The 10507-nt window shown below is 38.7% G+C and overlaps 1 long non-coding RNA gene across 1 annotated transcript; it reads right to left on the bottom strand.

Moving 5' to 3' along the window:
- Nucleotides 1-7926: 7926 nt before the first annotated feature.
- Nucleotides 7927-9720, bottom strand: LOC138915813 (uncharacterized). Its single transcript, XR_011422122.1, has 3 exons — nt 9587-9720; nt 8553-8717; nt 7927-8047 (listed from the first exon to the last, which is right to left on the bottom strand). It is a non-coding gene; the product is annotated as an uncharacterized lncRNA (long non-coding RNA).
- Between the last annotated feature and the right edge of the window lie 787 nt (nt 9721-10507).

The raw sequence follows: 10507 nt of genomic DNA, 5'->3' as shown, positions 1-10507 counted from the left end.
TCCAGTTTAAGATGGTAACATAGGAGGGTCCTGAACTCACCTCCTCTCATGGACACACCAAAGCTACAGCTATGTGCAGAACAACGTCCTCTGAAAGAAACCCAAAAACTAGATGAGCAACTCCTACACATCAGCAAATGAGAAGAAACCCACATGCAAACAAGTGGGAGAGGCTGAGACACAACCTCACCATAAAGCCCACCCCTGGCATGGCCACCCATGGTTGAGAGGGAATTCACAACTCTGAGCTTCTCCCTGAGGAGTGAAGGGTTTGGACCCCACATCTGGCATCCCAACTTTTAAGACTTGCACCTGAGAGATGAGCCCCCAAAACATCTAGACTTGAAAGCCAATGGGGCTTACATCCATGAGACCCACAAGACTACAGTGAACTGAGAAACAGTTTTTTGTTTGTTTTTGCAGTCTGGTCACATTTTTAATTTGAAAGATAAAGAAAAACTGTAAGACTATAGGAAATTCTAATAGCTTTTTTAAACCTCTGTCTTAGCAACTGTCAAACATACAATACAGTATTACTAACTATAGTCATCATGTCATACATTACACCCCAGAACTTATTTATAGCTGCAAGTTTCTACCTTTTGACCCTGTTTACTCATTTCACCCACCTAAAAACCAGTTCTTAAGAAGCTGCAGGGACTCACCCAGCTACTCCCCAGGGCCCAGCAGAGAGGCAGCCAATTGACAAGTGCCCAGCCATTTTGTGAAAGAGGCCTATTTGCTTATCTTAAAGCTTTGGCCTGAGGGGCAGGCTTCTAATCTGACAGACATTCAGATCCAGGAAGCCCAGAGAACCCCAAATAAGAGAAATCCAAAGAGACCCACACCAAAACACTTTAAACTATCAAAAGTTAAAAACACGAAGAGAATCTTAAAAGCAGCAAGAGAAAAACAACTTGTTACAAACAAGAGAACTCCCATAAGACTATGAGCAGATTTTTCAGTAGAAACTTTGCAGGCCAGAAGGGAGTAGAATAATGGATTCAAAGCCCCAAAAGAAAGAAAACAAAACTTCCAACCAAAAATACTCTACCCCAACAGAGTTATCCTTCCAAGTTGAAGGAGAGAGAAAGAGTTTTCCAGAGAAGCAAAAGCTAAAGGAGTTCATCACCATTAGAGCAGCCTTACAAGAAATGTTAAAGGGACCTCTTTAAGCCGAAATGAAAGAGTGCTAATTAGGGGCCGGCTTCATGGCTGAGTGGTTGGGTTTGCGTGCTCTGCTGCGGTGGCCCAGGGTTCGGATCCTGGGTGTGGACATGGCACCACTCATCAGGCCACATTGAGGCGGCATCCCACAACTGGAAGGGCCTGTGGCTGGGATATACAGCTGTGTGCAGGGGAGGTTTGGGGAGATAAAGCGCAGGGGAGGGGGGGTGGAGAAAAGAAAAGATTGGCAACAGTTGTTAGCCCAGGTGCCAATCTTAAGGAAAAAAAAGAGTGCTAATTAGTAACAGGAAAACATATGAAAGTGTAAATTTCACTGGCAAAGATAAATATATAGAAAAATTTAGAATAATCTAACATAAAGGTGGTGGGTCAATCACTTATAAAGTTAGTATAAAAGGTTAAAAGACAAAAGTAGTAATAACTGTAATTACAATAATTTGTTATTGGATACACAAGTTAAAAAGATGTTAACTGACATGAAAAACAATGTGGGGGAGGGAGTAAAATATGGCTCTTCAGAATGTGTTCAAACTTAAGATGATATCAACTTAAAATAGACTGTTATAAATATAAGTGGTTTTATGTAAGCCTGATGGTAACCACAAAGCAAAAACCTATAGTAGACACAAAAAAGATAAAGAAATTTAAGCATATCATTATAGAAAATCATCAAATCACAAAGAGTGCAAGAGAAGAAGAAAGAAAACAATTACAAAACAGCCAGAAAACAATGAACAGCAATAAGTACATACCTATCAATAATTACTTTAAGTGTAAATGGACTAAATTCTCCAATCAAAAGACATAGAGTGACTGAATGGATAAAAAAATGACCCATCTATGTGTGGCGATTGACGTTAACTAGACTTAGTGTGGTGATCATTTCACAATATATACAAATATTGAATCATTATGTTCTATACTTGAAATATATTATTATATGTCAAGTATATCTCAGTTAAAAAAAAAAACGAGAGTCATCTATAATGCTGCCTACAAGAGACAAACTTCAGATGTAAGGATACACACAAACTGAAAGTGAAGGGGTGAAAAAAAGATATTCCATGCAAATGAAACCAAAATAAAGCTGGGGTAGCTATACTTATATCAGAAAAAATAGGACTTTAAGACAGAGACTGTAATAAGAGGCAAAGAAGGTCATCACATAATGACAAAGGAGTCAATTCAACAGGAAGATATAACCTTTGTAAGTATTTATGCACCCAAAATAGGAGCACCTAAAAAATATTAACAGAACGAAAAGGAGAAATAGACAGCAATACAATAATAGAAGGGGACTTTATGCCACTTACATCAATGGATAGATCATCCAGACAGAAAATCAATAAGGAAACATTGGCCTTAAATGACACATTACATCGAATGGACTTAACAAATATATACAAAAAATATATACCAAAAAAAAAAAAATTCCATTCAAAAGCAACAAAATATACATTCTTCTCAAGTGCACATGGAACATTCTCCAGGTTAGAGGATATGTTAGGACACAAAACAAGTCTTAAATTTAAAAAGATTGAAATCAAGCAAGCATCTTTTCTGACCACAACGGTATGAAACAAATCAATTACAAGAAAAAAACAAAAATTCACAAATATATGGAGATTAAACAACATGCTACTGAACAACCATAGGTCAAAGAAGAAATCAAGAGAGAAATTAAAAATACCTTGAGACAGGGGCTGGCCCCGTGGCCGAGTGGTTAAGTTCGCGCGCTCTGCTGCAGGCGGCCCAGTGTTTCGTCGGTTCGAATCCTGGGCGCGGACATGGCACTGCTTGTCAGACCACGCTGAGGCAGCGTCCCACATGCCACAACTAGAGGAACCCACAATGAAGAATACACAACTATGTACCGGGGGGCTTTAGGGAGAAAAAGGAAAAAATAAAATCTTTAAAAAAAAAAAAAATACCTTGAGACAAACGAAAATGGATATATATCATACCAAAACTTATGGGATGAAGTAAAAGCAGTCAAAACAGGGAAGTTCATAGTGATAAACACCTACCTCAAGAAACAAGAAAAATCTCAAATAAACAACCTGACTTTATACCTCAAAGAACTAGGAAAAGAAGAACAAATGAAGCCCAAAGTTAGCAGAAGGAAGGAAATAACAAAGATAAAAGGAGAAATAAATGAAAGAGAGACTGGAAGATACAATAGAGAAAAAAAAGTCAATGAAACTAAGAGCTGGTTCTTTGAAAAGATAAACAAAAGTGACAAACATTTAGCTAGACTCACCAAGAGAAAGAGAGAGAACTCAAAATCGGAAATGAAAGAGGAGACATTACAACTGATACCACAGAAATACAAAGAATCATAAGACTACTATGAACAACTATATGCCAACTAATTGAACAACCTAGAAGAAATGGACAAATTCCTAGAAACATATAACCTACCAAGACTGAATCACGAAAAAATTTAAAAACTGAACAACCCTATTGCTAGTACGGAGATTGAATCAGTAATCAAAAACCTCCCAACAAACAAGTCCAGGACCAGATAGCTTCATGTGCAAATTCTACCAAATATTCAAAGAAAATTAATGCCAATCCTTCTCAAACTCTTCCAAAGAGAATAAGAGGAAGGAATGCTTCCAAACTCATTTTATGAGGCCAGAATTACCCTCATGCCAAAACCAGACAAAATAACCTCAAGAAAAGAAAGTGACAGGCCAATATTCCTGATGAACATAGATGCAAAAATCTTCAACAAAGTGTTAACAAACCAAATTCAACAATACATTAAAAGGACCATACACCATGATCAAGTGGGATTTATTCCAGGGATGCAAAGATGATTCAGCCTTCACAAATAATACACCACATTAACAAAATGAAGGATAAAAATCATATGGTCATCTCAATAAATGCAAAAAAAGCATTTGACAAAATTCAACATCCATTTATGATAAAAACTCTCAACCAAGTGGGTATAGACAGAACATACCTCAACCTGATACAGGCCATATATGACAAGCCCACAGTTAACATCATGCTCAGTGGGGAAAAGCTGAAAACTTTTCCTGTAATATCAGTAACAAGACAAGGATGCCCACTCTTACCACTTTTATTCAACATAGTATTGCAAGTGCTCTACCTAGAGCAATTAGGCAAGAAAAAGAAATAAAGGGCTTCTAAATCAAAAAGGAAGAACTAAAACTGTCACTATTTGCAGATGACATCATATTATGTTGAAAACCCTAAAGACACCACCTAAAAACTGTTAGAACAAGTAAATGAATTCAGTAAAGTTGTAGGATACAAAATCAATATACAAAAATCTGCTGTATTTCTAAACACTAATAATGAACTATCATAAACAAAAATTAAAAATAAATCCCATTTATAATTGCATCAAAAAGAATAAAATACCTAGAAGTAGATTTAACTAAGGAGATGAAATGTACACTGAACACTATAAGACATTGATAAAAGAAATTGAAGATGACGCAAATAAATAGAAAGAAATTCTGTGCTCATGGATTGAAAGAATTAATATTGTTAAAATGTCCATATTACCCAAAGCAATCTACAGATTCAATGCAATTCCTATCAAAATTCCAATGGCATTTTTCACAGAAATAGAACAAGACAATCCCAAAATTGATTTGGAACCACAAAAGACCCTGAACTGTCAAAGCAATCTTGAAAAGGAACAAAGCTTAGAAGCATCATGCTTCCTGATTTCAAACTATGTTACTAAGCTATAGTAATCAAAGTAGTATGGTATTGGCGTAAAAACAAACAGATCAATGGAGCAGAAAAGAGAGCTTGGAAATAAACCCAGGTATATATGATCAATTAATTTATGACAAAGGAGCCAAGAATATACAGTGGGGAAAGAACTATGTCTTCAATAAATTGTGTTGGGAACATTGGACAGCCACATGCAAAAGAATGAAACTTGGCCACTATCTTATACCCACACAAAAATTAACTCAAACCAGATTAATGACTTGAATGTGAGACTTGAAACCATAAAACTGCTAGAAGAAAACATAGGCAGTAAGTAGTTCCTTGACATCATTCTTAGCAATGATTTTTTGGATCTCACTCTAAAAGCAAGGCAACAAAAGCAAAATATAAACAAGTGGGACTACAGCAAACTAAAAAGTTTTTGCACAGCAAAGGAAGCCATCAACAAAATGAAAGGGTAACCCACAGAATGGGAGAAAATACTTGCAAATCATATATCCGATAAGGGTTTAATATCCAAAATATGTAAAGAACTCATACAACTCAATAGCAAAAACAAAATCCGATTAATCAACGGCCAGAGGATCTGAACGGACATTTTTTCAAAGAAGACATACAGATGGCCAACAGGTCCGTGAAAAGATGCTCAACATCACTAATCAAGGAAATACAAATCAAAACCACAAGGAGATATCACCTCACATCTGTTAGAATGGCTATTATCAAAAAGACAAGAAATAAATGTTCACAAGGATGTGGAAAAAAGGAAACCCTTGTGCACTGTTGGTGGGAATGCAAATTGGTGCGGCCACTATGGAAAACAGTATGAAGTTTCCTCAAAAATTAAGAATAGAAGTACCATATGATCCAGCAATCCCAATTCTGGGTATTCTGAAGAAAATGAAAACACTAACTCGAAAAGATGTATGCACCCCAACATTCATTGCAGCATTACTTACAGTAGCCAAGATACGGCCACAACCTAAGTGTCCATCGATGGATGAATGAAAAAAGTAAATGTGATATACATATATACATATACAAATACATATATATATTTATAAAGTGGGGTATTATTCATCCACATAAAAGAAGAAAATCTTGCCACTGTGACAACATGGATGGCCCTTGAGGGCATTATGCTAACTGAAATAAGTCACAGAGAAAGACAAATACTATATGATCTCACTTATACGTGAAATCGAAAAAGAAAAAACAAACCAAACTCATAGATACAAAGAACAGATTGGTGGTTGCCAAAGGCAGGGTTGGGAGACGGGAGTATGAAACGGGTGAAGGGGTTCAAAAGGTACAAACTTCTAGTTATAAAATAAATAAGCCATAGGGATGTAATGTACAGCATGGTGACTATAGTTAATAATACTGTACTGTATATTTGAAAGGTGCTAAAAGAGTAGATCTTAAAAAGTTCTCATAAGAAAAATAGTTTGTAACTATGTGTGTGGGGATGAATGTTAACTACTTATTGCAGTGATCATTTCACAACATACACACATATTGAATCATTATGTTGTACCCCTGAAACTAGTATGTTGTCAATTAGATTTCAATTTTAAAAAAGTTTTTTAAAAAGGTAAACAGAATATAATTTCAGAAATTAATGAACTATGAAGAAACACAAAGTAAGGCAAGTGAATAGTCATACAAGGAATGCAATTTTAGCCAGAGGTCAGAGAGGACCTCTCTGAGGAAGCAACATTTAAATAAAGACCTGAATGTAGCAGGACAGACTGGAGAGGGCAGGGCGGCTCAGCCCAGGTGAGGCCATAGGGGGCGCAGAGCAGGCAAAGAACAGGGAGGAACCTGACAGCCATGTGGAACACGACTGAAGGAGAACATAAAGAGAAGCAGGAGAACCATTTAAAGAGCGTGTGGTCTTAGCACCTTTAAGGAATTTTGAGATTGGGGCAGCAGGAACCCATTCACAAGAAAAACCTCTGACCTGCTACCTCATAGATGAGCCTCAAAAAACGCAATGCTGGGGCTGGCCCCGTGGCCGAGTGGTTAAGTTTGCACGCTCAGCTGCAGGCATCCCAGTGTTTCGTTGGTTCGAATCCTAGGCGCGGACATGGCACTGCTCATCAAACCACGCTGAGGCAGCGTCCCACATGCCACAACTAGAAGGACCCACAACGAAGAATATACAACTATGTACCGGGGGCTTTGGGGAGAAAAAGGAAAAAAATAAAATCTTTAAAAAAAAAAGAAAAAAACACAATGCTAAATGAAAGAAGCCAGACACAGATGACCACGCACTGCAAGATTCCACTCATATGAAATGTTCAGAAAAGGCAAATCTGTAAAGACAGAGCAACATAGATAAGAGGTTGCCTGGAGATGGGGGTGAAAATGGGGCTTAACTAGTTGGACATAACGGATCTTACTAGGGTGATGAAAATGTTCTAAAACTGGATTACAGTAATGGTTGCACAACCCAGTAAATTTACAAAAAAGCCATTGAATTGCACACTTGAGTGAATTTTACAGTGTATAAATTATACTTCCATAAAGTTGTCAAAATAAACAAACTCTGGTAGTGAAATAAAGAGGAAAAGGAGCCAATGACTCTCTGGAGGAACACCATCCAGGAATAGCCACCTGGAGAACTGCTATGTCAAGTGGCAAAGGCAGGTGACAGGGAGCAAGTGAGATTAAAGCTTGGTTATCAGGTCCCAGCAAGGAGGACAAGGGCTATTTTGAGCAGTGGTCCTTTTGTCAGAGTTCACCTCTCGGGACACAGCGGGCCCTCTCCCCTCTACTGCGCCTGCTTCTGTAGATCAGACTGCTGATACTACATCGGGTGAATACCACCCTGAATCCACTTCAGGGGCTTCTCTCTGCTCAGGAGCTCAGAGCCCCGACTAAGAAAGCCATCGTTTTTCTCTACTGTTCAAGAGAAAAAGTCTTGGCGGCCATTTATGGAAATTAACGCCAAATAACCATAGGAATTGTAAACAAACTCCTTTAGTGGTAATATGTGATTTAGAAAGTGACTTACATTTAGATGGCACTGAAAAATATAATACTGTTCTCTGGCTCCAAAGTATTAAAGGCTTTGGTGAGGATCAAAGGCAACAGCTTCCAGCCATTTTGAAGAGGGAGTCAAACCGAGGTTAACCTGAAAACAAGGTCAGCATCAAAACATAACAACTCTAAATTCTGGGGAAAAGGATAGAAGTTAGCACAGGTGTTACTTCCCCTAGGCCATTCAGGTGTTGGCCCTGCTATTGGCCGTTTCCAGAGTGCCAGGTCCCCTGCAACCTCAGTCCCCATAGGTTGCAAGCACCTGATGACTTCAGAACATGAGGAACTTCCCAGCTCTGGTCTTGCCTCCGAGTGTAAAACTCCCTCTAATTTGTCCGCGACAGTTGTTAAATGCGAACGTCTTTTGAGAGGGAAGATAACTGGGAGGGGCTTCCTCATTTGTTAACACCTGAACTTCTGAGCTGATTTTTGCCATTTCCCAGCGAATAGCAAGGCTGTGTGGGATAACATGTAAATGAAGTGTGTTTCAGGTCTGCTTGGCAAGGGAGAGAATGGTCAGAGTAGGAAGGTAGGCTGTGGGAAGGGATGATTCCAGAAGGGAAATGAGGGAACAGTTATTACAGACAGAGTTTGTCTACCTCTCATTCTTGCCTTCAGCACGTCAGCCCAGGAGTGTTCTTACATGGCCTCACTTGTCACACGGGAGTTTGCTCTCAGCCACCCCACAATGTCAAGAGCCCCAGCTGAGAGCAATGATCAAGATGGTGGAAATACGGAAGTTCTGTAGCCTGAAGCAGTCCAAACTGGTGAAGAAGGAAAATTATTAGACACAGAGGAACCAGAACTAATTCACATAGATATTGGCCACCTCATATACATGTTGTTTCAAGCACCAGTATTGTCTATCCCAGAAACTGCATACCTTTTTAAAAGTGTCTTTTACTAATATTTTTTAAAATGTTGCAAAGATGAATGTCCCTTGTAATTTTTAAAATTTTTAATTTAGATGTACATAAAAGCTGCTAAAATAGTAGAAAGAACCCATATGCCCTTCACCCAGATTTCCCTAATGTTATCTCCCATAATCATAGTACAATTATCAAAACCCGGAAACTATCACTAATATACTACTATTAACTAACCTACACAGCTTATTTAAATTTTGTCAGTTTTCCCACTCAAGGTTCTTTTTCTGCCCTGGGTCCCACATTGTATTTAGTTGTCATGTCTCCTTAGCCTCCCCAGTCTGTGACAGTGCCAAGTTCTCCCTTGCCTTTCAATGACCTTGACACCTTTGAAGAGGACTGGCAAGTTATTTTGTAGACTCTCCCTCATTTTTAGTTTGTCTGATGTTTTCTCATAAATAGAATGAATTTCTGCATTTTTGGCAAGAATACTGCAGATGCGATGTTGGGCCCTTCTCAGTGCATCACGTCAGGGGGCACATGGTCTGTCTGTCTTGTTCCTGGTACTGTTGGTTTGGATCACTTAGTTAAGGTAGTGTCTGCCTGGTTTCTCCATTGTGAAGTTACTACTCTTCCCTTTTGAAGATTACCTTATAATTAATGATAGTTATATTTTGCCCAAATTAAAATACATAATTAAACACCAACTTTTGGCAAAGTATTTGAGACAAATTGTAGTAAAAGATATATACAGATAAGGTCCTTACCTGTTTCCTAAGCTGGGAGGTCCTCTTGATATTCCGTAAGCCTGGAAGAGGTCTGGTTATTTCCTTCTTAAATCCAGCCATCACCAGGTTCTACCAATTCCACCTTCTAAATATGCCTCAGCTGTGTCCACTTCGCTCCATCCTCACCATGTGTCATAATTTATCTCTCTGACTCCAAGTCTGGCTCCCCTCAAGTTCTGTCTACTCACTAACTCCAAAGAAAGCTTTAAAAAGCAAATGAGATCAAGTCACCTCCCGCCTTGAGCCCTTAGTGGCTTCCCACTGCCCTTAGGCACAGATGATCTGTGCAGCCAAGCCTGGAATGGGCCCTCCAGATGAACTGGTGACAAAATGATCCCCTGGGTAGCAGAACAAGTTAATCTCCCAGCTGCAAATCAGAATCAACTGGGGAGCTTGTTAAAAATATAAATCCCAGGAGTCCTACTCACAGAGATTCTGACTCAGGGAAGGAACGGGGATTGGCGACGTAACAAGCTTCCCCGGTGATTCTGACGCGGGGTCAGCTGGGGAATCACCCATTAAACAGACCAAAATGATGTTACTTCTTAGGGGAAACTATGAGAATTTTTTTCTCTAGTTTCCAAATTTCCATAATGCTGTGGCAATTCTGCTGTACTTATTCAATGTACCTAAATTTATTTTAAATTACATTAAATAAAAAATCAGCTAAATGAGAAGTCCTGATATATTCTAACTCCTGCTGAATTTGCATATATGACAAGGATGTTAGTTTTTTAAGAAAGGTGATCATTTTGTTTCCTAAGACTCGTTAAATTTAGCTCCCTCGTGGTGTGGATATCATCCTTTTGGGATCATGATTGAAGTCTTGTCCTATAGTAAAGATCCCAACCACGGCCATCGTCCAGCAAAAGCATTTACCAAGCTCTAGTCCCCAGATTT

The sequence above is a fragment of the Equus caballus genome, chromosome 10 (assembly GCF_041296265.1).
Source record: "Equus caballus isolate H_3958 breed thoroughbred chromosome 10, TB-T2T, whole genome shotgun sequence".
In the NCBI taxonomy this organism is placed as follows: domain Eukaryota; kingdom Metazoa; phylum Chordata; class Mammalia; order Perissodactyla; family Equidae; genus Equus; species Equus caballus.
Note: the sequence above shows the minus strand (reverse complement) of the source record. Positions and strands in the feature narration are given on the sequence as shown.